General features: G+C 39.3%; 1 long non-coding RNA gene across 1 annotated transcript in view; it reads left to right on the top strand.

Annotated features, from left to right (window-relative positions):
- LOC148828526 (uncharacterized) overlaps positions 1 to 25,267 on the top strand; it is a 49,800-nt gene that overhangs the window by 7,526 nt on the left and 17,007 nt on the right. Inside the window, exon 2 of the long non-coding RNA XR_016091544.1 lies at positions 24,777 to 24,896. This is a non-coding gene — a long non-coding RNA (uncharacterized LOC148828526). The remainder of the gene's footprint in view (positions 1 to 24,776; positions 24,897 to 25,267) is intronic.

Genomic DNA, 25,267 nt, shown 5'->3' with positions numbered 1-25,267 from the left:
AGAAGTGTAAAAAAAAAACTGACATTAGTCAGCACTTTGAGACACTTGTTGCTGGAGGCCGCTGTGTAGAATATACCATCAGGTCCTTTGTATTTAATTCATGTTCTGCCTTTCTGAAGATATTTCCATAGACATCCCAAGATATCAATATCATCCATCCATCCATTTTCACTCCGCTTTTCCTGGTGAGGGTCGCGGTTGCAGCAAGAAGAATAGATTAGCCCAGACTTCCCTGTCCCCAGCAACAGATTCCTAGGTGCTCCCAAGCCAGCTGACAGATATAAACCCTTCAGCGTGTCCTGGGTCTCCCATAGGGTCTCTGTGTGAGAGGTCAGACAAAGAACGGTCAAAAAAAGACTCTCATGACATTACAAACTAAGATCGAATGTACACTGGAGCCAGGCCTGGGGGTGGCGTTCACCAGCGAGCTCCTGGTGGCCAGGCAGTCAACATAACCCAACCAGGCTCAGCCCGAAAAAGGCAATGTGGGGCTGTCTTGTGGGCTCAGCACCTGCAGAATGAAGGATGAGGGTTGGGTGTGATGCCAGTCTAGTGGCAGGCATAAGATATCAATATATTAAAAATAAATATGCATTTGCAATCTGCTTTATTGATACAGTTTATGAAACAAACAGCATCTTAACAACCTTAAACATTAACCTCATTGTTCAGCTAGGGTCTGCAAAATTTGCTGAATAATTTCATGATATATTCAAATTACATTAAAATGCTGACTTTGAAGAATCATAATATTGCCATGATTTGTATAAGGGCTGAACGGATGCACACAATCTCTTCAGTTCCTTTTTCCTTTTCAGAATATCAGACTTCCTAGTTTGGATGTTTGTAAACCTCTTTACACAACAGTTTGTTATGGGAGCCGGTCCTGACTCCCATGTAGGGCGTACTTTAGGACCCTGTGCAGACGGTATAGTCCAAAAGTGACTGGAAAAGGGCTAAGGGGGAAAACACATCTTCCATCTTCCAATGCAGAGCCAGAAATAGCGGGAGTACCAGGCTTAAATAATAAGAGACAAGACAAGGGGCAGGTGCTTGAATCAACTAAAATATGAAAGGGTCGGAGCGCCCTTAAGAGGAGGGATGACTATCGTGACACAGTTCTTTCCTAAATCAGCAATGCACATGACCAGCATGGAAGTTTTCTTGTTTTTATATTAATACCGCATGTGTTTCTTCTTCAGAACACATGAAACATATTCCTGCAAAACTGAACCAAAACATTGCATGTTATAAAAAGTCCTTGGAAAGAAAAGATCTCACCAGCAGTACAGGTAATGTCTGGCTGGGAACTAACAGAAATGCAGTACCTGTGTGCGAAACCATGCAACACTGCAGCCACATGAAATTAAGTAGTAAAATAAGCTGGTGTTCTCATGGAAACAAGCGACTCGGAGCTGAAATGTAACTGGCAGTGATAGTATATTGTGACATTTGTAGAAAGTGACGTGATGATGTTGATAGACCATGAGCTAGTGCTGTAACTGCTTGTGATGAGATGATGACAAATTGAAGCTAGGGTGTGGGATGCTGTCTTCTTACTCCTTTGCTTTGAAAATAGGGTTAATTTACATTTGAAGTCAAAAGGTAGCTGCTTTCCTGAAAGCAAATTGTACCAGTTATTTTTTTATATTTATAAAGCCCTTTTCACTGCATAAATGTATAATGCATAAAACTTTGGGTTTATGTCAGCTGTTTTTATTTCCTGTGTTTTATTTGTCTTCATTTTTGGAAGACAAGACCATACTGTATCTAGTACTGCAAATATTTTTACAGTATTGGAGAGCTTTTATTTAGTCTTAATTTAAGTGTAACCAAAGTCTGAAAGGAAACTGAACATCTGTTTTTCTAAAATGTGTCTGCTTATCCTTCAATATATGCTTCCTAATACTGCAAAACAGAAACTAAAACTAAAATATTTCTGCTTTGCATATATTTAGCAGAAATAGCCTTGTGACATCAATGTGACTTTGACGAGTAAAATGAGTTTGTCTAGGGAAAAAAACATCAAAAAAGATCTTACTAGTTACTTGGGTAATTTTAAAGGGGAACTATTTTTATATTTTGGAGTTAGAAAGAATCTGCATTGATACTGTATGTGCATTTCAAAACACAATAAAAGTAAAATGTACACAGTAACGTTTAAAACCTCCAAGTTACATAATAAAATAGACACAGGTACGCGTAACGCCATGTGCTGCAATTCAGAACGAGGCAATAACCTGTACTCGTACACAGCATTACATTACCCATTAGTAACTAGTGAGCAGGAAGGGCTGTTTTCCATTACAATTCAACAACATCTCAACGACATGCAAATATATAGTACTTTCACAAAGTCCATGATGTTGTGCTTAATTCGGAATTTGTAAAATATTGAAATATGGTCAATTAAATTATTTTGTTACCACGATTTGGATTAAGATTTGGATAGCAGTAGAAATTGGGACAGCAGGTTCTATAACCATTCCTATTATCACTTTTATCTCTATATATCCTATTACTGTATAACATAGTTTGCCTTTTTATTGCTCCAGATTGCCTGAGAAATAAGTAAGTCTTTTTCATAAGTAGCCCCTTCAGGTTGTTTCACATGTAGTATACATAGGTTCATTTTGCTACATACATACTGTATAATACTCTACTTTAGACTAAAAATATTTTTATCCAAAATATTTGAATTTGAATTTCAAATTTCCATGAAATTCAATGTTTTTTCTTCTGTGGTGTTTTATAATCCTAATATTTTGGAATAATCTGCAAATTTATTTACTAATTATACTATAAGATAGCGAGGGTCAGCAGCCTTTCAGAAGGGGGCATGCATAGAGATAGCTCATGCACTTGTTTTTATGGATTTGCATGCCACTGGCACTTTTTAATTTCAATAATAGGCCTTCTTACATTTTGATTAAATACAAATTGTTATTAAAATATAATTATATTTTAAATTAAAAATTCAAATGTGTACTATTACTGAGCTCTCCAAAGTGCGGCTCTGTGTTTTGTTCATTAACCTAGTAGGAGGGACAAAGAAGTGGCTTCATGTGTAATAATACCTGTTCACAGAAGTATGCAGGTACAAGTGCTGAAACAGCCAGTAGGTCTAACAGAAAGCTGTGATCATTTTCAATGCCCTCAAATGTGTTTAGCAGATCCTGGAACTTTCACGTTCCACAGAAATTAGTAAAGAGACTGTGTAGCTTTCCATACTTCCCTATGGCCTGTATGATAGACTCAGTCATGTCCATCCCATTCTCAAAATGTCTGAAAATGTAGTTGGACACTTGATGTGCTACAAATCGTCATGGTCTTTATATGGAACAAATCCATATTCATCTCTCCAAAAGGGATGCAATAAGCAAACATCTAACTTTGCTTTCTAAGGAAAGTTTTTGACTTTACACTTGTAAAACTCTATCATTTTCATTTTCATTATTTTATGGTAACACCTAAAAGAAAAATTCTAGCAGGACTTTAAGAGGACTTGCTGCGCCATAGTCTGTGATGTCACCTGAACAGCTGATTTGAATGAGTGCAATTGAATTGCATTCAACATATTGACTTTGAATTAAGTATTACAAAGCACTATACCAAGCTCTAGCTCTGAAATGGAAGAAGCAGTTAGAAAATGGTTGGATGAATGTAGGTTCCTAACTTAGTTTTACATTGTGTTATATTATTATTATTATTAACATCTGCATTTGGCAGTCTAAAGTCCAAAACATTATATCTTCAGAATGTAATTTTTGATTTTTACAGATGTGATTCATTAAGGCTCTGGATTTCACAATGAACATATTTAAGGGTTACTGATTTTAACAGCAAGTAGAAGTCCCTGTTATACATGAGTGTAAATGAACAAGTAATAGGTTTATTCCATGCTGAAAAAAAGAAGAAAGAGAACACAACGTTTCGGCCGTGGAGCCTTCTTCAGGTGTGAAGAAGGCTCCATGGCCGAAACGTTGTGTTCTCTTTCTTCTTTTTTTCAGCATGGAATAAACCTATTACTTGTTCCTTTGCAGCCTACGCATGCTGACGCAGCTACCCACCTGAACTACATGAGTGTAAATGTTATTTAACTGATAGCATTTGTTTCAACTGTGCATTGCTTCTCCTCCACACGGTTGATCAGACCTGATTGGCTCTGTTCTTGGTCCCAGGCTACTTCTTACCATTGCTTGATATTCTTCATAGGTTCTGTATGATATTAAATTAAATTTCTTTGCCGTTGACTCCCAAATTAATATTTGTGCAAAATGCGATACCAATCAAACATTATCTCCTTTGCCACACTGCTCATGTAATATTAAAAAAATAGACATTTTTAATATTGTTACAAATGGTGGATTATGAAACTGGTGAAAATCAGGATTTGACTGAGCGGTTTAGTCAATCAGTGAAATAATTATTCATAACCCCCAACTTGTAAGTAATTTCTAGAAATATACCCGAGCGGTTGGTATAATTAGAGGCACGTGAATTCTTTGTCCCCTTGCACAGCTTTAGTGAGAGGAGTAATAATCCAGGCACAAATATTTATTACAATGACACAGGACACAAACTGCTCTACACACAACATACAACACACGAGTTAGTCTCTGTACAGTATTATTTACAAACAGGGCGTTTCAGAGGCCTAACATTCTGGTCACCCAGAAAACCCCAGACTGCTACTATACTAAGCATTAAACTCTTAACATGCCTACAGAGGCCATAGAAGAGATGAGCTGCATTCTAACTAAATACAGTGCAACCTACAGTTAAATCTCTTTCTCTGCACCAATATGCCACAAAATAAATGGGAGCCTATATCCCTTTCCATAAAATACACTCTAAGCAGGAAAGATGTTTCTAACTGAGGTATCTTTTACTTAGGAAACCCAAGCTCAGAATAGCATGCTCTGTCTAACAAGGTTCAAATACTTACTGTAACTCCAGTCAGGTTTTATTTGGATGATCATGAAATAGGGGCTCTCGCCTGGTGCAAGCTTCAAGTCCCAACCCCTCTGGACTCCTCTCTCTTCTCCTTGTTGCCTGCTTCTTCTCTCTTCCTCTTCTTTTCCTCCTAATGTTATCTTATATTGTCTATTTCTGTCCTGCTGCTTTGCAATCATTAACCCACAACTTACCTAGGTATACTGAGATAAACTTTAGAATTATTTCTGTTCAAGTGACCTCAGCAAACATCCTCTCTCCTTTGAAGTTTGAAGTTTTTACCCTTCCAAGTGTCACAAACTTTATCTGTAATCTCAAAATGGAAATCAGTGGTAATTGGCTCATTGGTACTGTATGATATTAATATAAATTTATTTGCTGATGACTTCCCAATTAATATTTGTTAAAAATTTAATAATTATCAAACATTGTCTTCCTTGTCACACTTCTTATGTAATACTGTATTTAAAAAATAAATTAAACATTTTTTAATATATGAGCTCAAAACTGAAATCAATTTTAATTGTTCTTTCTTATGAACTACAATTTTATTCTATCATTTTGAATACAGATGACTCTGCAATGTCTCCAAGCACTCTGATCACCTTGCTAACATGTTTGATTTTAGTCTTGCATTTGAGATTTATGTTCACAATATTGTAATTTTTTTTTTCGTCGTCATGAAAGTGCTCATCAAGAAAATGCATGAATTTGTTTCTTCTGGGCAAACAGACTTGTGTATTGTAATACAACACTTCCTGATACTGTATATCCAAATATGTTCTTAAGTTAAAATATATTCAAAAACCATGAAAACAAAACTAAAATGCCTGAGCATAAATCACCTGTTAAAGCTTCCTCACACACTGGCTCACTGAGGATTTTTAGAATAAACTAAAAACTGCTCACCTTTAAGGTCTTGAATGGTTGGGCATCTGACTACATCAGTGAACTCTTATCTCACTTTTCAACTATAAGTCATCTGTGCTCTTTGGTCTACTTTCAGTTCCCAAAATTAGACTGTATTTCTGCTCTGTTCAGCTCCAAGGCTTTGGAATGGTCTCCCCACTTGTATTATATATCCAAAGGCTGTCAACACTTCTGAATCCTTTAATCCCGTTAATTTATAATATAATGTTGTGTGTATTGATGTGCATCTTTGCATTGATTATTTTACTGTAAACCTGAGATACTGTAAATTAAAGACTACAGTATATAAACTAAAAAATATCATTAAATGAATATAAATTCATTCTGTTCATTTCACAGTGCTTGAAACCAGAATCATTTTAGAATATATATCAATCAAACAGAGTTTGATTTGTTTTAAGTTGTATTCACTACAACAATAAAGCAAATCTTTTTTATTTTAGGTTGAGCCTGCATCATGTGTATCTATGGATTAACTGTTTTACAACCTGATTAAAAGATTTTACACAAAATCATTTTGTGTACACATCCCCATTGCTAGGGGTAACCCTCCAATTGAGTAGCATCCTACCCAGAGGGGAATCATGTACTGTCAGTCTGTTTAAAACTAAAGAAGCTAGACTAAGCTCCAGCCTCTAGGACTTTACTTTGATACAAAACCTTTACATTTTCACAATCATGCATTAGACATATTATCTGTGAGGGTACATGATGAAGAGATCTCATGTTTTTTTAAGTATGTGTTTTCAAAATATTATTTTGATTTAGACATGGCGTTTCAAACAGACTCATAATGCTGTATGAGTCTTAGGGCAAGCTTCTTGTGGCACGCTGCTTCTCCTTTCCTCCTCCTTCTTGCCTCCTTGCTTAAAGGAGTGCCTTTAAGATGTGTGTCAAAGAAAAGTTTAAGAATCTGCTTTTGACATATAAGGCTATAACTAGCCTTTCCTTTCTCTTCCTGTCAGAACTCAAAACATCGTATGAGTACGCTGCTGTGGCTGCAGGGTAGCTGAGGGTTGGTTAATGAAAAGTCATGTTCTGAGGCTGCAATAACTAGCCTTTTGGTACATAAGCCTAGGTCTGTTTCGAAATTAAAACTGTGTGCCTGAAGGTCTAAGTTTTTATGTACTGATTTGACTCTAACTGTTGCTAGGCATATGCTAATATACTTCAATATTTATGATTCTTCTTAATAATGGCATAAAAGAATGGTTTCTTTGATTCACACATGCATGTGTTTGGTGAGGAATAGAACTGTCAATTTCAATTCATTGTGTTTCAAAAACGATTCCATACAAATATATGACATAAGTTCAGTAAAAGAATGTAGGAGAGGAATACTTTAAAATTTGAGGACTTTACAGTTTAAATTTGATTGTGGATTGCTTTACATTCCATAAAGAGTTATCAGTTTAGAGTGATAGATTTAAGCACTGACAAAGAACAATGATTTAACCATGCAAGATATGTAAAATGATAAAGCAAAAATAGCAAACATTATATTTGGTACAAAAAATAACCTATTGTTTATATTGAATAATTTATACTTTATAAATTAATCAGAAAGAAGAAGCTTGTCTGGTCACACTCAATCCATACTTTCTGAAAAAATCAGATTTTCTAGTTTCTTCAAAACAGTTTTCTATGTCAAAACTTTCAGGTTTTTGCTTGCACTGGGGAATACTGAATTTAATCTAATTTTTATTGTTTTTTCTTAAAGAGATTATAATCTTCTGCTTGTATTAGATTCAGAAATTACTTCTATTTCATTCTGTTTATGAAGTATTACAGTGAAGAAAAAGTTATTTAATAAAAAAGCAATAACCTTGTATTGAAATGGTACACATGCAAGTCTTCTTGAAGTAGAATTCTTTTAGATGTTCAGGTGAACAGTGACAGTCCCATTCTATGTATTGTGTTTCACAGAATTGTTCAATAGCTCTAAGTGAAAGTTATATTTATTAAAGACAAACTAAAGTTGTCCTGCTGATGTGATATTATTTTTACGCTTGACAATTTTAGCTTATTGTGAAACCTGGATGGCCCAGGTTTTTTTTTTTCAATACAATTAAAAGTATCTGTGGCAAGAAATGACCACAGGGTATTGAGGTGGAATGACCGAATTCGTGATTCAGTCACTCTTATCAGAATTTCATTTAAGTTGAAAAAATAACATACTTTATATTCTGTTTACACAGTATAGGGTTTCTCAACAGGTACAAAGCCTCAATGAAAAAGATACTCTTTGAACAATTAGAAATTTTTTCACAACATTATTTTGCATTGGTCTTGCAGAGTATACTATATACAGAAGGTTATGAACTTGCTTTACACTGAAGTAATAGATATAGCAAAGCATGATTTGATTCTAGATATAAAGTATATAATCCATCCATTCATTTTCTAACTGCTTTATCCAATTCAGTGTTGCAGGAGAGTTGGAGCCTATCTTGGCAAACAACTGGTGCAAGGTAGAGTAAACCTTGGAAAAGAAAAATACAGACATAGACATGTACACACTCACTCCAGGGCCAGTTTTCCCAGACTCCAGTTAACCTACCAGTATGCTGTGTCTTTGGACTGTGGAAGGAAACTGGAGTACCTGGGGGGAAATTCACACAAGCACAGGGAAAACATTCAATAACCACTATGTAGATAGCACCTCAGGTCCAGAACTGAACCCACAGCCACACTGCTACAAGACAGCAATGCTAGCCACTGAGTCACCATGCTACCCTAAAGCATCTTCTTTGTAATCTACTTTAAGTATTAAACTGTCTTAAGAATGTAAGTTCTCAAACTGTTGGTGCGTGGTTTTTGTGTTTAAATGGCCAGTGCAATTTGGCATTATGAATGGCTTTTTGTGACATTCCATGAAGAATGATATCCCTCTCACAAAACTACTATAAAATAAAAAAGCTAAACACACACAAACAAAGCGATCTAAAAGCAACCAGCTAGCTTTGTGGGAGCTGGAAGGCAGGCAGGCTGAGCTACACAGCGTGCCTTTAAGCTCACACATGGAAGATTATTCAGGTCTCACACAAAAAATAGCATGGACCCTGAAAGTTCTGCAAGATTTTGGGGGGAATCCATAAAGATTCTAACTTTTAAATCCTGTTGGATTTCTGCATGTTTCCTCAAAGCCTTTTTTAGATCCAAATAATTTAGTGCTTGTATAGGGACTGACTGTCATTGTCTAGGGAACAACATCTTTTGCTTCAGAATTTTACTCAGAATGTCTTAGGAAATATGGTAGTCAGACTGAGAAATTGTTACTTTTTGCATCATCTTTGCAAATTAGCAAAGACAAGCTAAATGAGCTGAACCTTTTTTTTTAGTTTTGAAAAGAAATAAATGAGAGAAACTTGACTTCTTTAGTATCAACAGTGAAAACTGAACTAGAGGTCACCGGTAGAATCTACATTAAAGTGCTTTTTAATCTGGGAATAGTGGCACTACTATAAACAGAACTTTATTGAACAAGCTACCCAGACATGGTTAAAGTTTAAATGCTGGCTTCTTTCAAGAAACGACTGGATAAGATGTCAGGTCAATTAGCTACTCACTATCATACAGGCTACAAGGTAATTTGTAACCATCTGCCAGGTTATAAACATTTGTAATCTTTCTTATTTTCTTAGGTGCTATAATATATTGCAAGCTGTGATTGAAAGTGATTGTAAAAGAGAGTGTAACCTGTACACTAATGTGTAAACTGCTGAGGTCTTTAGTAAGGACTTGCTTGACTTTATGCAAATACTGTGTTAAATGTTGCAAATCAAAATATTAGGTTTCCAATTATCTGGAATAAATTAAAGGAAAATTACTTTTCATTAGTGGAAATATAAAAGTTGTATTGCACATAGTATCAGTGTAATATGTACTGTATGAAGGACTAGTTTTTAATTGTTTTCTAGTCAAAACTTTACAGTAATAATTGCATTACTTTGTTTGAGATTTCCTGTCATTCTAATTACCTCTAACTTCCTCAGAATGTATCAGCCGAGTCAAGAGCGTCAGTCAAGCAATCCTCTGTAATTTCTAAAAAGATCAATTTCCTTCTGCATATTTTACAGATTGGACATTAATCAATTGTAATTCTGGATGCTCTCAGATGCATCTGATATTATTCAATGTCTTTATGAGCATAAATGATAACAAACTCTCTGAGTTATGTGTGTTACCACTATTTGTGATCTTTTTAGTCAAGGTAATCATTTATCTCCTGCTTCATCTAATTAAAAAAAATCAGGATTGATTTTAACACAGTCATACAAGAGTGCAAAGTGTATTTGTCGTAAAATAATTTCGAATTTACTTATACACTATTGTGTTAACACTAATACTCTCAGTGGGTTTACATACCCAGTAAACAGGGATTAGGGAAGACAAACACAAAGGCCTCCTTGCTTATAGGTGGGTGATAAGGTAGAGAGGATGTTCTTCATTGGGATACTGTAAATACCAGGGGAAGGAAAGAAAAAAAAATCCTAACTCCTCAAGCATGTCTTTGAGAGGTCAAAGGAAATTAGAACACCCAGTGAAAACCAACCTACACTGTTAGGTGCCCACTTGGCTGGAATCGAACTTGGGACCCCGGAGCTGTGCCAACGGCCTATAACAAATTCTAAATGTACCGTATCTCAAATTGGAAGCTTTCTATATGCAAATATCTGAAAGCATTGGGGTAGAGTAGTAGTTTTACTTACTAAATTAGATAGTTTTACTAATTTTTCTCATTACTTATTTCTGTTTGCAGTGATTTGAAAAACTCTTAAACTATATAAGTTTAAGGCTTTTGCATACATGATATGTCTACAGTACATCATCTACAGTCTACATCTTTGAGCCACAGTGGCATGTTGCTGCCTCACAGCTTCAGGATTCTGACTTTGACTTTGGCCCTGAAATCTGTCTGTGAGGAGTTTGCATATTCCCCCTTTGTTAGAACAAGTTTCTGAGTGGTGCTTGGGTTTTCTCCCACTTCTCAAAGACATGCTGGCTAGATTTGATTAGCTTTTCCAAACTCCCCCATGTACCATGCTCTGCAAAGGACTGGTGTCCTGATCTGGTGGAGAACAGTTGGTATTATTATCCCTGCCTTGTGTTCTGCTATCTTAGGTCAGCTCTGAAAACTGATGGGTAACCTGAGGATGTTGACATGACACATGATATTTAGGAATGTCTTTCTTTTTTCAACAGGATGGGAATCATACTTATTATATTAATGTTGATTATAAAATAGTTACCTCTGCTAGAGTAAAATGCATGATACAAATTGTCTGAATTCTTTTCATTTAAAAAAAATATTATGTTTTGAACGTAAGAAAATAGTTAATTTAAAGTTACATTCTATATGCTAATACCTTCATTACAAAGATCAGGGAGAACATTTTTTCTTTATGAACATACTGCTGGCTTCAGGCAGCACAGGATTGTTTCATGAAAAAGCCTTTTGTAGTCCTAAAAACTCACCTGGTATGCAAATTTAAGCATATCTTCCCTTACCTTCTGTGTCTGGCTTTCTATCTGTCACTTTCTTTTTTGCCCTGTAGTTATTTTTAGTTAAAAGGTCATGCACCATGTTTCTTCTTCTGATTTATGTCCAAGGAAGGCTAGACATCAATCTGTGGAGTTACAGCAGATGTAATTTATCTAAATGTTTGACAAAATTGGTCCATGACTATGCACATAATGCTTATTGAGCCTACAGTCTATTATCTCTTGCTAAATTACCAAATAAACATGTAACACATTGTATACATATACATATACAAGGTGCTGTTTTTTTTACCATTTTACAAAATAATAATGATGTACTGCTTTGAGAACATTTATTTTCTTTTTAGAGGTTGTACCTTTATTTTTCAGCTAATTTGAATTAAATGCAAGGTCATAATATTTTGACTACTTATTAGAAAGTGAGTTTGAGAACAGTAAATAGAACAGGGGTATATTAAGATCTTTAATAATTTACCTCATTTTCACACTTGTTTTCAATGTGGAGCTCTGTCCCTGTGATAGAGCCCCATCACAGTACCGAAGGAATGGTACAATACATTGAAATTCATTGTGCTCTTTAAGGGATGCAAATTCAACAGGATTATTAAAACAGGCTTTGTAGTCTATGTCATGGGCAGGAAATAGTTAATACTCAATAATACTTATGTAAATGTCTATTTTTGTTGTATGCCAATTGGTTATTGTAAATGTTTGTTAATGAAGGATGCTCACAGTAGATGATGCTAGTGAGCAATACCATGAATCCCCAGTGAGCTCATCTTCCAGGTCTATTGAAATTCTTGCCAAGGCACTAAATTATATTTTTGAACCCAGTAATGACCAAACCATACAATAGATTAGGTCAGAAAGTGTCCATGGCTGGTCCCAGAGGGCCAATGCACCTGCAGTTTCTGGTTACTACTCATCTCTTAATGACCTAAAGCATGTCACTGTCAGCTTAATCAAGTAACCTTAAACTACTTCTCGTATTTCTTCAGGTGGTAGTAATTTGAAGAGATCTAAAAAACTTGCAGTGACACTCACTCTTCAGGAACAGCATTGGACACTCCTGATTTAGATTTTTGTATTGAATATGTGTGTGTGTAGTGACTATTTTAATAATAGTCTTTACACTTACAGTATACAGTATTACCACCAATGTGGAGCCCCACCTGGATGATGCAACAGCAGCCAAAGTGCGCCAGTACACTCCCCACGCATTTGTAGGGAGGGGAAGAGAATAAAGAATGAGAATGAAGCCAGTTCATACTGTAGATAGGGATTATTAGGAGACCATGATTGGTAAAGGCCAATGTGAAATTTGGCAAGGACTCCGGGGTAACATCCCCTGTCTTTACAAGAAACACCCTGGGATTTTTAATGACCACAGAGAGTCAGGACCATGATTTTATATCTCATCTGAAGGACGGAGCCTTTTTACAGTATAGTGTCCCCATCACTATGCTGGGGCATTAGGACCCACACAGACTGCAGGGTGAAAGCCCCTACTGCCCCCACTTGCCCCACCTCTTCTAGCAGCAACCTTAGCTTTCCCAGGAGGTCTCCTGTCCAGGAACTGGCCAGGCCCACACCGGCTTAGCTTCAATGGGTTGCCAGTTGTCAGTTGCAGGGTGAACTAGCTGTTGAGTGCGGCTCCATACATTAAAATGTACACGTTTTTGAGGGTTAGGTTGTGTTAGATAAGCAGATAACTTTTTAAAGGGCATGAATAAAAAATGGTTTACAGCAGGGGTTCCCAAAACAAGTCTTGGAAGACAGCTGACATGCAGTTTTTCAATCCAGCATAACTTTTAGCAGTCTAAATGAACTATTTACTGACTTAATTAGAGCAGTTTGTCAGGTTTTCCCAGCTCTTCAAGGGCATGATATTTATTTTAAGAACAAAGTGTTTTGGAACTAGAACAAGGACACTATTGAGAATTAGAGTTTGGTTTGTGTGAGATTGCTTCCTACATTTTTTTTATGTGGGTACCTGGTACAGTAAATAGCATTTGTTTATATCTGTGTACGCCTTGAAGGAAAACCCTTCCTATTTGCTTCCTTTGAACAAAATAAACTAAGATCCTGTGTACCTCTTCTCTACATACAAGGTAGGAATGCGCGCTCTGGGAAAATCATGGAAAATCACTTAAATACATTTTGGATGTTTTTATATCACTGAATTGTGTAGATTTCTACAGCAGTACAACAAAGAATACTTTATTTTATAAGTAACCTTTGCATTGATTTTCCACTCAAATAGTGTGCAAAGATATTGCATTAATATGGAGCAATATACTCTAGGAGCCACTTTATAGGTCACTTAAAGTTGGTGCATTATTGACAAACCAAGGAAAAATGTTTTCCAGTATAGTTAAACATTTTTTCTTATCAGTAGATAATTTTTGACTCACAATATATTGCTTCATGGGGTGGAGCAGTGGCACTGTGGCTAAGGATCTGTGCCTGTGGCTGGAAGGTTGCAGATTCAAATCCCATGGCTGGCAGAGAAATCTTACTCCATTGGGCCCCTGAGCAAGGCCCTTAACCCCAACTGCTCCAGGGATGCTGTACAATGGCTGACCCTGTGCTCTGACCCCAAGCTTCTCTCTTCCTGCCTGTGTGTCTCGTGGAGAGCAAGCTGGGGTATGTGCAAAGACAAATTCCTAATGCAAGAAATTGTATATGGCTAATAAAGTGATCTTATCACACCTGAAAACCAGTTAAAAGGATTAAAGCTCTTTTCTTGTGTGTCATTTCTATTTTATGATTTCTACATTATGGTAGAGGAAGTGACAGCACTATGGACAACATGTGCTTGTCCATTTGAGAAAAATAGAACAGCCTAATGTGAGACAATGTGTGGCAGATGATACTGTTAACAGGTGCTGTCTCTATTGAATATTTCTATCTTTAATTCAGATAATTCAGGTAATATAATTAACGTTTATTTTAGTTTAAAGTCCATTTTTCATTTGGGTGAAATATTTTCTATATCAAACAACCAGTGTTTACACCCCATTTAAAAAAGAGAAAAATAGAACAATAATAAATGAATGTCATTTCTGGTACATGATTTTCTGTCTTTTTCCTATCTTGTTTAGATGCAGGGTAAGCTAGCAGAGGCTGTCAAGTCAAGACAAACCACTATGAGTTATACTAATGTCATAATTCAGGTCCCTACAGGTTTTCTGAATGTTGATTACTCTGAGGTTTAAGAATGTGAGAAAAAGAGAAATCAAACAGAAAGCTCACAAGTGATGCCCTTGATACAGGTAATGCAAAAATAGCAAAACTAAGGCAATACATTTGTTAAAGTCAAACTTAGCATTTTTAATTTGTTTTTAACATTTATCTTGCCTGATAATCAGGCATTTTAATAATAAGCATAGATTGCTTGAGAAAGTATTTAATGAAATACAAGGCACATATTTTAAAGGACATAACTCATAAAATATTCATTCAATTGATGGTTATTCTGTAACTTTGTAGGTTTTTTTATCATGGAGCTTCTAATGTACTGTATACATTCTTTTATATAAATAAATATACAGTGAAGGCAAACTATTTGAATGTTTATAAATAAAACTTTTAAAATGGCAGTGGTACCTAAAAGCAGACAAAGAAACCTTAAACAATTCAGTGCCTCTTTAAGTATTTCAATGTCTCTGTGAAATGATTACAAACTGGTTTAAATGTCATAGGTTATGTTAAAAACTAAAAATATTTTCCCCATGTGTGATGCATAGTTAGTGGGTAATAAACTAATTAATTTGCCTATTCAGCACCAGCAGTATCAGCGTGCAACTTACAGCTGACAACCCACTGAAGCTAAGCAGGTGTGAGCCTGGTCAGTACCTGATTAGTACCTGGACAGGAGACCTCCTGGGAAAAACTGTTGCTGCTGGAAGAGGTTTTAGTGGGGCCAGTAGGGGGTGCTCACCCTGTGGACTAGTGACGGGGACACTATATTGTAAAAAGGCTCCGTCCTTCGGCTGAGATAAAAAACCAGGTCCTGACTCTCTAGTCAAATTTCCCCTTGACCAATCATGGCCTCCTAATAATTCCCATCTATGAAATGGCTTCATCACTCTTCTTCTCTACATTGATAGCTAATGTGTGGTGAGCATTCTGGCGCACTATGGCTGCTGTCACATCATCCAGACAGGTGCAGAATATTGGTGGTGGTGGAGGGTTCCCATTACCTGTAAAGTACTTTGAGTGGAGTGTCCAGAAAAGGGCTATATAAATCTAAGGATTAGTAGTAGTACATTTTTATATTGCATTCACCCTTGTCACTTCCACAATTACTCAATTACACAATTACTCAATTCATTGTCTATACTATCCAGAAAAGAAATGAAAAACCCCATTGATTAACTTTATTTCTTTATATCTCTGAATAAAATTGAGATGTACGCTATATACTTATTGATTAATGTCAATGTGTGTTGTCATCAAATGATACTGATGCAAGATCAAACAGTGCATTAATATTGGGCTTGTCTTGTAGCAAGGACAGATAAGCAGTGAGTACTCAAACTGGGTGGATGTAATTAGTTGTTTACCACAAGGATCTGTTCTAGGAAATCTACTCTTCCTACAGTACTTTGCTGTATATCAATGATTCTGGTATGGTTAGTAATCTAGGCAAATTTGCCAAATATACAAAATTAGGAGGATTACACAACACTGTAGAACCAGCAAGTCAAATACATAAAAAGATTTAGAGAAAATTCAAGACCTGATGACATGTAATGTAGACAGGTATCTGATGCATGAAACCTCATTTATTTCACTTGGATAACCCTGACAACACACAAAGGGCAGCAGGATACCAACCCTAGACTTTGCTGAAACTGATCATAATCAGGATTAATGCTACAACCACAACCCTGTTGTCTAGGAGGGTAACCCCTAGGCCTTTGAAGCTCAGAGGTACTGTATATATTCTTTTTGTTTTTCTCTCCTCCATGCTGTCATGGTGTATTATCTATGTATATTATGTCTATTATTAGAGTGCCAAGGAAAACAATTGTGAACCCCCAAAATTGAGAAATGAAAATACACAAAACTGTTGTTACTGTCACGATTATAGTCCCTCCTCCTTAAGGGTGCTCCGGCCCTTTCACTTTAGACTTGATTATGTGCACCTGACCCCTGTTCCCAGTCCACCTTAAAAGCCAGGCGCTGACGTTCATCCGGGCTCTGCATCTGATTTCCGTATCGTGCAAGTCCGGGACCTGGAAACGCCTGGTCCCTTTAAGGTTTTAATCTCTGTTCCCGTTCCTTGTCCGCCGGTTCCGACCCGGTACATGTTTTTAATTCCTTGTTGGATGGATCACCTGGCTATGGACTTATTCTTGCGTTTTTGGATTCCCTCTCTGGATTACTTTTCGATTGTTTGCCTCGGCCACACCTCCCCCGTGCACCAGCGCACTTTGGACACGCCCCCCTGTTTTCATCCCCGTATTCCTGCATGACTTTTTCCTAGTGTTTCCTCACGATTCTGGATTGTGTCATCCGCATAGGGTCCGGAAAGAACTGATCGTTACAGTTACTGTGTTAAAGAAGTATCAAAATTTACATTTTTAATGAAGATCTGTCTTAGTCAGGATATTCAGTTGTTTAACATAAGAAGCTTTCTGGCAAAAACAAAAAAGCTATTTTTTACCTTCTATCAGGATTTAGTTTTCTGTACAGTACCAGAAGGCATTTTATCTTATACTGTACATCCTGTATTTGGTGATAATACTTTTTTATTTTTATAACAGTAATATTTTTTTACTTTTGAGTGCTCATGGCTTTATTGAGGAAACAACCGCACAGACTGTATTAACCACTACTGGGGCAACATTGTACCATGCCCATTTGAGGTATGAAAGCGTACCAGCATGCTTTCATAACATTGTGAGACTTGGTATTAATGCTTAATGGCAACATAGTGCATTACTGGAAACAGGAAAGAAGTTGAAAATGAGATTCACAATGCACCAAAGAATTACACCAAAAGCAAAATACAACATAAGACAATTACAGTTACTAAGACTGCAAGATGGAAGAAAAAAATTCAAGTAATTCCAATATTTTAATGTAGATATACATTTTTCTAGAGATTTTAGTGGGAGATTTAATGCCAAACGATCATTGTTAAGACCTCAAAATAATTTCTGATGAATGAAGACTGTAAGATATGAAATACTGGATAGTGGAAAAATTATATAAAGTATAATCTACTGTATATATCATGTGCAAAATCAATAGTCTGATGACATTAAATTTGAAATCTTCACAATGCCTGTTTGTTTTGTAGAACAGATAATGAATATTATAATTCAACGTGTCTTTAGACAGCTGTGAAACACTCACTTGCCCTCAGAACATTTGGGGACATGTCTCAGAAACCTCGTAAAAATAAAATGTTGATAATGGAACACACACAGCTGTAGAAATAGTGTGATCCAAAAGCAATTTATTTTTCAATGTGCCCATGAATCCTAAATATAATGCAAATTAATATATTACAATTACACAATGTAAATACCAAATCCACAATAATTATCATATTATGAAAGTATCACCTTATGAAACAATCCAAACATTCTATCTAGCTATAATTCTCTACATAAATATATGCATTTTGGACAAACAGTTACTGACATCCAGCTTTATTTGTTTTCATAGCATATACATATGTGGAGCACTATTTGCAATATTTTATTGGCTATTAGAAGAAAAGAAAGAATACCAAATTTCCTCATATTTAATTTGATACTGTTTCTCTAGCTCTTTCAAAGAGATAGCATGCTACATACATACTTCTGTGTTATGGAGGATTTGCGAACCGTGTGAGTAAAATCACTTAATGCCACATCCAATCCAAGTGTTAGAATTATTGCCTATCTATTGACATTTGTAGATCATGCTCGAGTTCTGCTTAAGAGTTCAAATGAAATGAAAACCAAGATTGAATGGAATAACCTGCTGTTTTATGATTGTTGTGCTTTAAAGCAGTATGTGAGCAAAGTCTCACACTCTGATTTTGTTATTGGGTGTTTTTTTATATATGCATTAAATGGTTTCAAGTTTAAATTTTGTGCATCGTGCCACAATATAAGAGCAGTCCTAAACTCTTAAATTTGTATTTCATATGTAGATACACAAACATGCATGAACTCCATGAAAGTTATTACATTAAGGTTACAAATGAGAGGTGGCCATTCATCTGGCAAGTCATCTGCCCAGTTCAGTTATTAGTTGCTTATTAATCCAAGGATCTCATTAAGCCATTACTTGAAGGAAGCCAAGGCATCAGCTTCAATCACTCATAAATAGGAGCTTTTCTTTACCCAGAGTGTTACATACATTGTACTGTCCTTTGATTTCAGCTAGACTTTGCTTTCCTTCAACAATTCGTCCTGGTAATCTTTATCTGCTAGCTTTAGCTTCAGTCAGATTTGATTTTTTTATATTTGATATTTAACTTAGACCCTGAAAAAATGAAAAACTTTCAAATATTGGTCTAGGTAGTCTAAGTACTGTACATTAAGCCTTTAAGGTCTGAATTTGTGAAGATACAGAATAACTGAAACTATAAGTAAGAATGTATATCTACTTAATTTTCCCCCTCTTCATAAATCATCGAAATTGTATGCATCTTCCTTATTTTGAATGTATATAGTTTTGTTAAGATGTAAAATAATTGTAATATACTGTATATATATAAAATATGAACCGACTACATTTTCAAGTGTGATGTACAGTATATCAGTAATGTTTTATTATAAAAGGATTGTTGTGTAATGTCATCTGTATTTACAATTGTGTTATCTATTTCTCAAAAATAAAAGGTTAAAAAAAGACAAAATAAAAACCTGTTAAATCTCTGGACATTTACTGTGAAGAAATGTGTCACGACCACCAGCCAGCAGAGATCAACGCGTAAGCGAGCTAATCAGCACCAGCAGCGGGTTACTATTAACAAGTGCCGCCGCACGAGTTAACACACCTGCAATTGCTCTACCGTGCGGCACGCCGGGTTATTTATACTATTCTAACTTACTTCCCGTTGCTCGGTATTGAGTTCACTTCTTGTTGCTCTGCCTAGCGTTTCTTACCCTTTTGCCTTCCTGGAATTCTGTCTACACCTTTTGCCTTCGGACTTCGGATCTTGTCTCGCCCCTTGGATTGTTTGCCTATTTCGCCTATTATTTTGCCTAGTCTGTGCCTATTTCGGATTTGACCCTGCAGCTCTCTTTTCGACCACGATTCTGTCTCACATTTTGGATTGTTCGCCACCAGTGCCTTTACCGGATCTCGACCTACCTTACGCCTACGGACTACAACTCAGCTCCTGGTTTTGCTCTGTTCGCTTACTTACCTCCCAACGACTCCTGCATCTGCATCGGATCCTTTTCACCTCTACAGAGCAGCGTTACAGAATACCGAGCCTGATTATGGATCCCGCAGACGCACAGACCCTTCATTTCCTTCTCCCGCAGCATTCCCAATCTATCACCCAGCTTCAATCTTCTCTCCAACTGCTCACTAACCAGGTCGCCTGGCTTTTTTCTTCCCCTGTTTCGCCGGCTCCCGCACCGATTCCTGTAACGCCTTTTGTGCAAACACCTGCTCCAACCCCCGCGGCCCCGCCCACCTCTCCCTCAACCTTACCATTTGTCCTCCCGGAGAAGTATGATGGCAATCCTGCAGGCTGCAGGGGCTTTATTGCTCAGTGCTCCCTGGCTTTTCAGCTGCAGCCTGAGCGTTTTTCTACTTCTCGGGAGCAGATCGGATTCGCCCTTTCCTTGCTCACAGGCAAAGCATTGGATTGGGCAGCAGTATTGCTTGCTAGAGGAGATCAGCTGTTCTCTGACTTTCAGCTTTTTGCTGACCGTCTCCAGGCGCATTTTTCTCAAAGCAACCCGGATTTGACTTGCCTTCGGCTTTCCTCTCTTCCCCAGGGCGACAGACCACTGCAAGATTATGTGGCTGAATTCCAAGCCCTCACCACGGAGTCGGCCTGGAACCCTGAAGCTTTGGTTTGCTTCTTCTCTAAGGGCCTCTCGGAGGATCTAAAGGACCACCTGGTGCTCATGCCTTTACCCACCTGGTCTCTAGAGGCTGCTATCGCTCAGGTGGTTGAATTGGACACCCGCATTCGGCTTCGGAGAGTGGAGAGACACCCAGGAAGCAGACCTGTGCGCCCCATGGGTCCTCCCCGCTTGGCGCCCACCCTGCCACATGCACCCCTGTCCTTGGAGGAAAAGGAAAGGCGCCGTCAGGAGGGGCTGTGTCTGTACTGCTCTGCGTCGGGTCACCTGCTCGCTACTTGTCCTTCGAGACCCCCACATCCACCTCCAGCTCCCCCACTGCCTACTGTTAGAGTCAGTAGTGCTGTTTTTTCACAATCCTCTTCAGGGCCTTTATTCCCAGCTGAGATTTCTTGGATGGACACGCACCTTCCTCTTTCGGTTTTGGTGGATTCAGGGGCAGCTGGGAACTTTGTGGATGCCTCTTTTGCTAAAAAGTGGGATATTCCTCTTGCTCCGCTTTCACCCCTTGTCTGCATTCAAACTTTGGATGGGTCACCGATCGCTCCTGGACGCATTACCTGGCAGACCATTCCCCTATCCCTTACTGTTGGTGCCACTCACATGGAGGACATTTCACTCCTTCTCCTGGATTCCCCTGCTTACCCTGTGATCCTGGGCCTTCCCTGGCTCAAGAAGCATGATCCCCACATCTCCTGGGCCAAGAATGAGATCATTGCCTGGAGCCATGCCTGTCGTGACAACTGTTGTCGTCCTCCACTCAAGGTTGCTGCTGCAGTAAACCCCTTGGAAGAGCACTCTATTATCCCCCCCCAATATGCACATCTGAAACAAGCCTTTGACAAACAGAAAGCTCTATCGCTCCCCCCTCACCGCACCTGCGACTGTGCAATAGATTTGCTTCCAGGAACACTCCCACCCAAAGGACGGATCTACCCTCTCACTCAGGCAGAGAATGAAGCCCTGCAGGATTATATCAAGGAGGCCCTGAATTTCGGTTTTATTCTTCCCTCCTCATCCCCAGCCTGTGCTGGGTTTTTCTTTATAGGGAAGAAGGACGGCTCCTTGAGGCCGTGTATTGACTACAGAGGGCTGAACTCCATTACAGTCAAACATCCCTACCCCTTGCCTTTAATCCCAGCCACTCTGGAGTCCCTAAGTGGAGCGTCCATCTTCTCAAAACTAGATCTATGGGGGGCTTATAATTTAATCAGGATCCGTGAAGGGGGTGAGTGGAAGACGGCCTTTATGACCACGCACGGCCACTATGAATATCAGGTTATGCCTTTTGGACTCGCTAATGCCCCAGCGGTCTTCCAGTCCTTCATAAATGACATCTTTAGGGACATTATTGGAAAATTTGTTTTGGTATACTTGGACAACATCCTCATTTTTTCCGCCGACACTTAGGAACATATCCATCACGTCCAGGAGGTCTTGTCCAGACTCATCGACAACCAGCTCTACGCCAAGCTCGAGAAATGCATTTTTCATGCTTCTAAGATTCAATTTCTGGGCTACATTATTTCTCCCCTTGGAGTCGAGATGGACTCAGCTAAGGTCGCGGCTATCAATGATTGGCCTGTGCCTCGCAATTTAAAGCAAATCCAACGCTTTCTAGGTTTTGCCAACTTCTACAGGCGATTCATCCGGAACTTTAACTCCGCTGTGGCACCCGTCACGGCTCTGACCCGCAACCGACCTAGCCGTGGTAAATGGAATCCGGAGGCTAACCAGGCATTCCTGCGCTTGAAACAACTCTTCAGCTCCGCTCCTCTCCTACGGCATCCGGATCCCTCCTGGCCTTTCATTGTTGAAGTTGACGCCTCTGCCCATGGGGTTGGTGCAGTCCTCTCCCAGCGCCTCGAAGAGGATCGCCTTCCTCATCCATGTGCCTTCTTTTCCAAGAAGCTCTCTCCTGCCGAGGTTAACTACGATGTGGGCAATCGTGAACTCCTAGCTATCAAGCTGGCCCTCGAGGAATGGAGACACTGGCTGGAGGGGGCTCATCACCCCTTTGTAATTATCACGGACCATAAGAACCTGTCCTATATTCAATCTGCCAAGCGCCTCAACTCGCGTCAGGCCCGTTGCTCACTTTTCTTCTCTCGTTTCAATTTTGTTATCACCTACACTCCTGGCTCCAAGAATGGGAGGGCTGATGCACTCTCTCGGCTCCATGACCCCCCAGACCTGGACTACACGCCTGAACCAATCATCTTTTCCAACAGAATTGTGGCAGCGATTCATTGCTCCATTGAAGATCAGGTCAGGCATGCCCTCAACGGAACTACAGTTCCTCTGTGCTGCCCCCCGGATAAGCTTTTTGTCCCGGACAACTTGCGTTCTGCTGTCTTGCAGTGGGGGCATGATTCCCAGTTTGCTGGCCACCCTGGATGCAGACGCACTCTGGACCTCCTCACCAGGGACTTTTGGTGGCCTTCCATGCGATCTGATGCAGCAGAGTACGTCCGGGCTTGCCCGGTCTGTGCCAGGAGCAAGAATCCGCGCTCTAGGAAGGCTGGCCTCCTTCACCCCCTTCCAATCCCACACTGCCCCTGGTCCCACATAGCTGTTGACTTCATTACGGACCTTCCTAACAGTCAGGGTCATACGGTGATCATGGTGGTCTCCGATCGTTTTTCCAAAGCAGCCCATTTTGTCCCCCTCCCAGCATTGCCCTGGAAATGGTGTCTTTGTTTGTGCAACAGGTTTTTAGGATACATGGTTTGCCCGACGATGTTGTCTCGGACAGGGGACCTCAATTTGTCTCGGCCTTTTGGAAGGCTTTCTGTCAAGCTCTAGGGACCCATGTATCTTTGACTTCTGGTTATCATCCTGAGGCCAATGGTCAGGTGGAAAGGACCAACCAAAGCCTCCTGATCTTTTTGAGAGCTTTCACCTCCAGCTCACAGGATGATTGGTCATCACTGCTTCCCTGGGCAGAATATGCCCACAATTCTCTTACCTCCTCCTCCACAGTTCTCTCTCCCTTCCTCTGTTCATTAGGTTATCAGCCCACTCTCATCCCTGTCACACCTCCAGACACGGCAGTGCCGTCAGTGCAACAATATATTTCCAAACTGCGAAGGACCTGGAGAATGGCGAGGACAGCTCTTATTAAGTCAACCCAGTGCCACGCCAAGTTCGCCAACCGACACCGCAGACCAGCCCCTCGTTTTCGGAGAGGACAGTTTGTTTGGTTATCTACACGGAACCTACCTCTACATCAGCCTTCCAAAAAGCTTGGGCCTAGGTATATCGGCCCCTTCCGGATTCTCTCCCGGATCACCCCAGTTACCTTCCGCCTTGCTCTCCCCCCTACCCTCAGAATCCACCCCTCATTCCATGTCTCCCTCCTGAAACCCTTTTACCGCTCGCCCCTTGTGGCTCCCCAATGTAGCCCGCCACCTCCTCGTCGCATTCAGGAGCGCCCGGCATATACGGTCCACAAGATCATCGACTCCAGATGGAACCGTGGTACCCTTCGGTATCTAGTCGACTGGGAGGGTTTTGGCCCCGAGGAGAGATCTTGGGTTCCAGAGAAGGATATTTTGGACCCTACACTAATCAGCGACTTTCACAGGGACTATCCTGATCGGCTGTCTCGGGCGTCAGGAGCCGCCCGTGAAGGGGGGGGGGGTACTGTCACGACCACCAGCCAGCAGAGATCAACGCGTAAGCGAACTAATCAGCACCAGCAGCGGGTTACTATTAACAAGTGCCGCCGCACGAGTTAACACACCTGCAATTGCTCTACCGTGCGGCACGCCGGGTTATTTATACTATTCTAACTTACTTCCCGTTGCTCGGTATTGAGTTCACTTCTTGTTGCTCTGCCTAGCGTTTCTTACCCTTTTGCCTTCCTGGAATTCTGTCTACACCTTTTGCCTTCGGACTTCGGATCTTGTCTCGCCCCTTGGATTGTTTGCCTATTTCGCCTATTATTTTGCCTAGTCTGTGCCTATTTCGGATTTGACCCTGCAGCTCTCTTTTCGACCACGATTCTGTCTCACATTTTGGATTGTTCGCCACCAGTGCCTACCTTACGCCTACGGACTACGACTCAGCTCCTGGTTTTGCTCTGTTCGCTTACTTACCTCCCAACGACTCCTGCATCTGCATCGGATCCTTTTCACCTCTACAGAGCAGCGTTACAATATGCTGCTATTTTTAGAATGGAATATACAGTAGGTAGGCCACTGTAAAGTGTATTTTTGAAATAGTAAAGTGATACATTTAAACGTTCTCAATCTGTATTTCTGGTGGATTATTGTTTTGATTGTGAAATGTCTGTTCATTTTTAGCTGACTTTAACCTAATGTCTTACAGACTTTCCAACAGAGGGGAAGGAAGGCTGTGAGAGATGGCATGTATGCTCAGAAAGATTGCAACACCATTTCCTGGTCTTTGGGTTTTCCTGATGGTTTTCTCCTCACTTGTACAGACAGGGTAAGATTCACCAGTTCTTTTTTCTTTGAGACTCATGTGTCTCATTTTTTTGCTAATCCTCTCATTAATAAAGCTTTACTGATGAAAGTTTTGCGATTTGCAATTGTCATTTTGATCCGGCCTCTGCGGGGTGAAATGCGAATTGGATTTCCATCAAAATGAGGGCTCAGTTACAAGAATGTCTCAATAAGCCTAAAATGACTTTAGCTCTCAGACCTGAGGGACAGAAAGACACAGCTTATCCGAGATTGCTTCTCTTGTAATGGTTCCACTCATCTCATATTACACATTAACAGATTTGTTATTTCATAATTGTTGGTAAAAGACCAAAGCTGAAAAATTTCAGGTTGAGGCACAAAGCCTTTTCTTTT

Source organism: Atractosteus spatula, chromosome 9 (genome assembly GCF_055471065.1).
Source record: "Atractosteus spatula isolate fAtrSpa1 chromosome 9, fAtrSpa1.hap1, whole genome shotgun sequence".
In the NCBI taxonomy this organism is placed as follows: domain Eukaryota; kingdom Metazoa; phylum Chordata; class Actinopteri; order Semionotiformes; family Lepisosteidae; genus Atractosteus; species Atractosteus spatula.
Note: the sequence above shows the minus strand (reverse complement) of the source record. Positions and strands in the feature narration are given on the sequence as shown.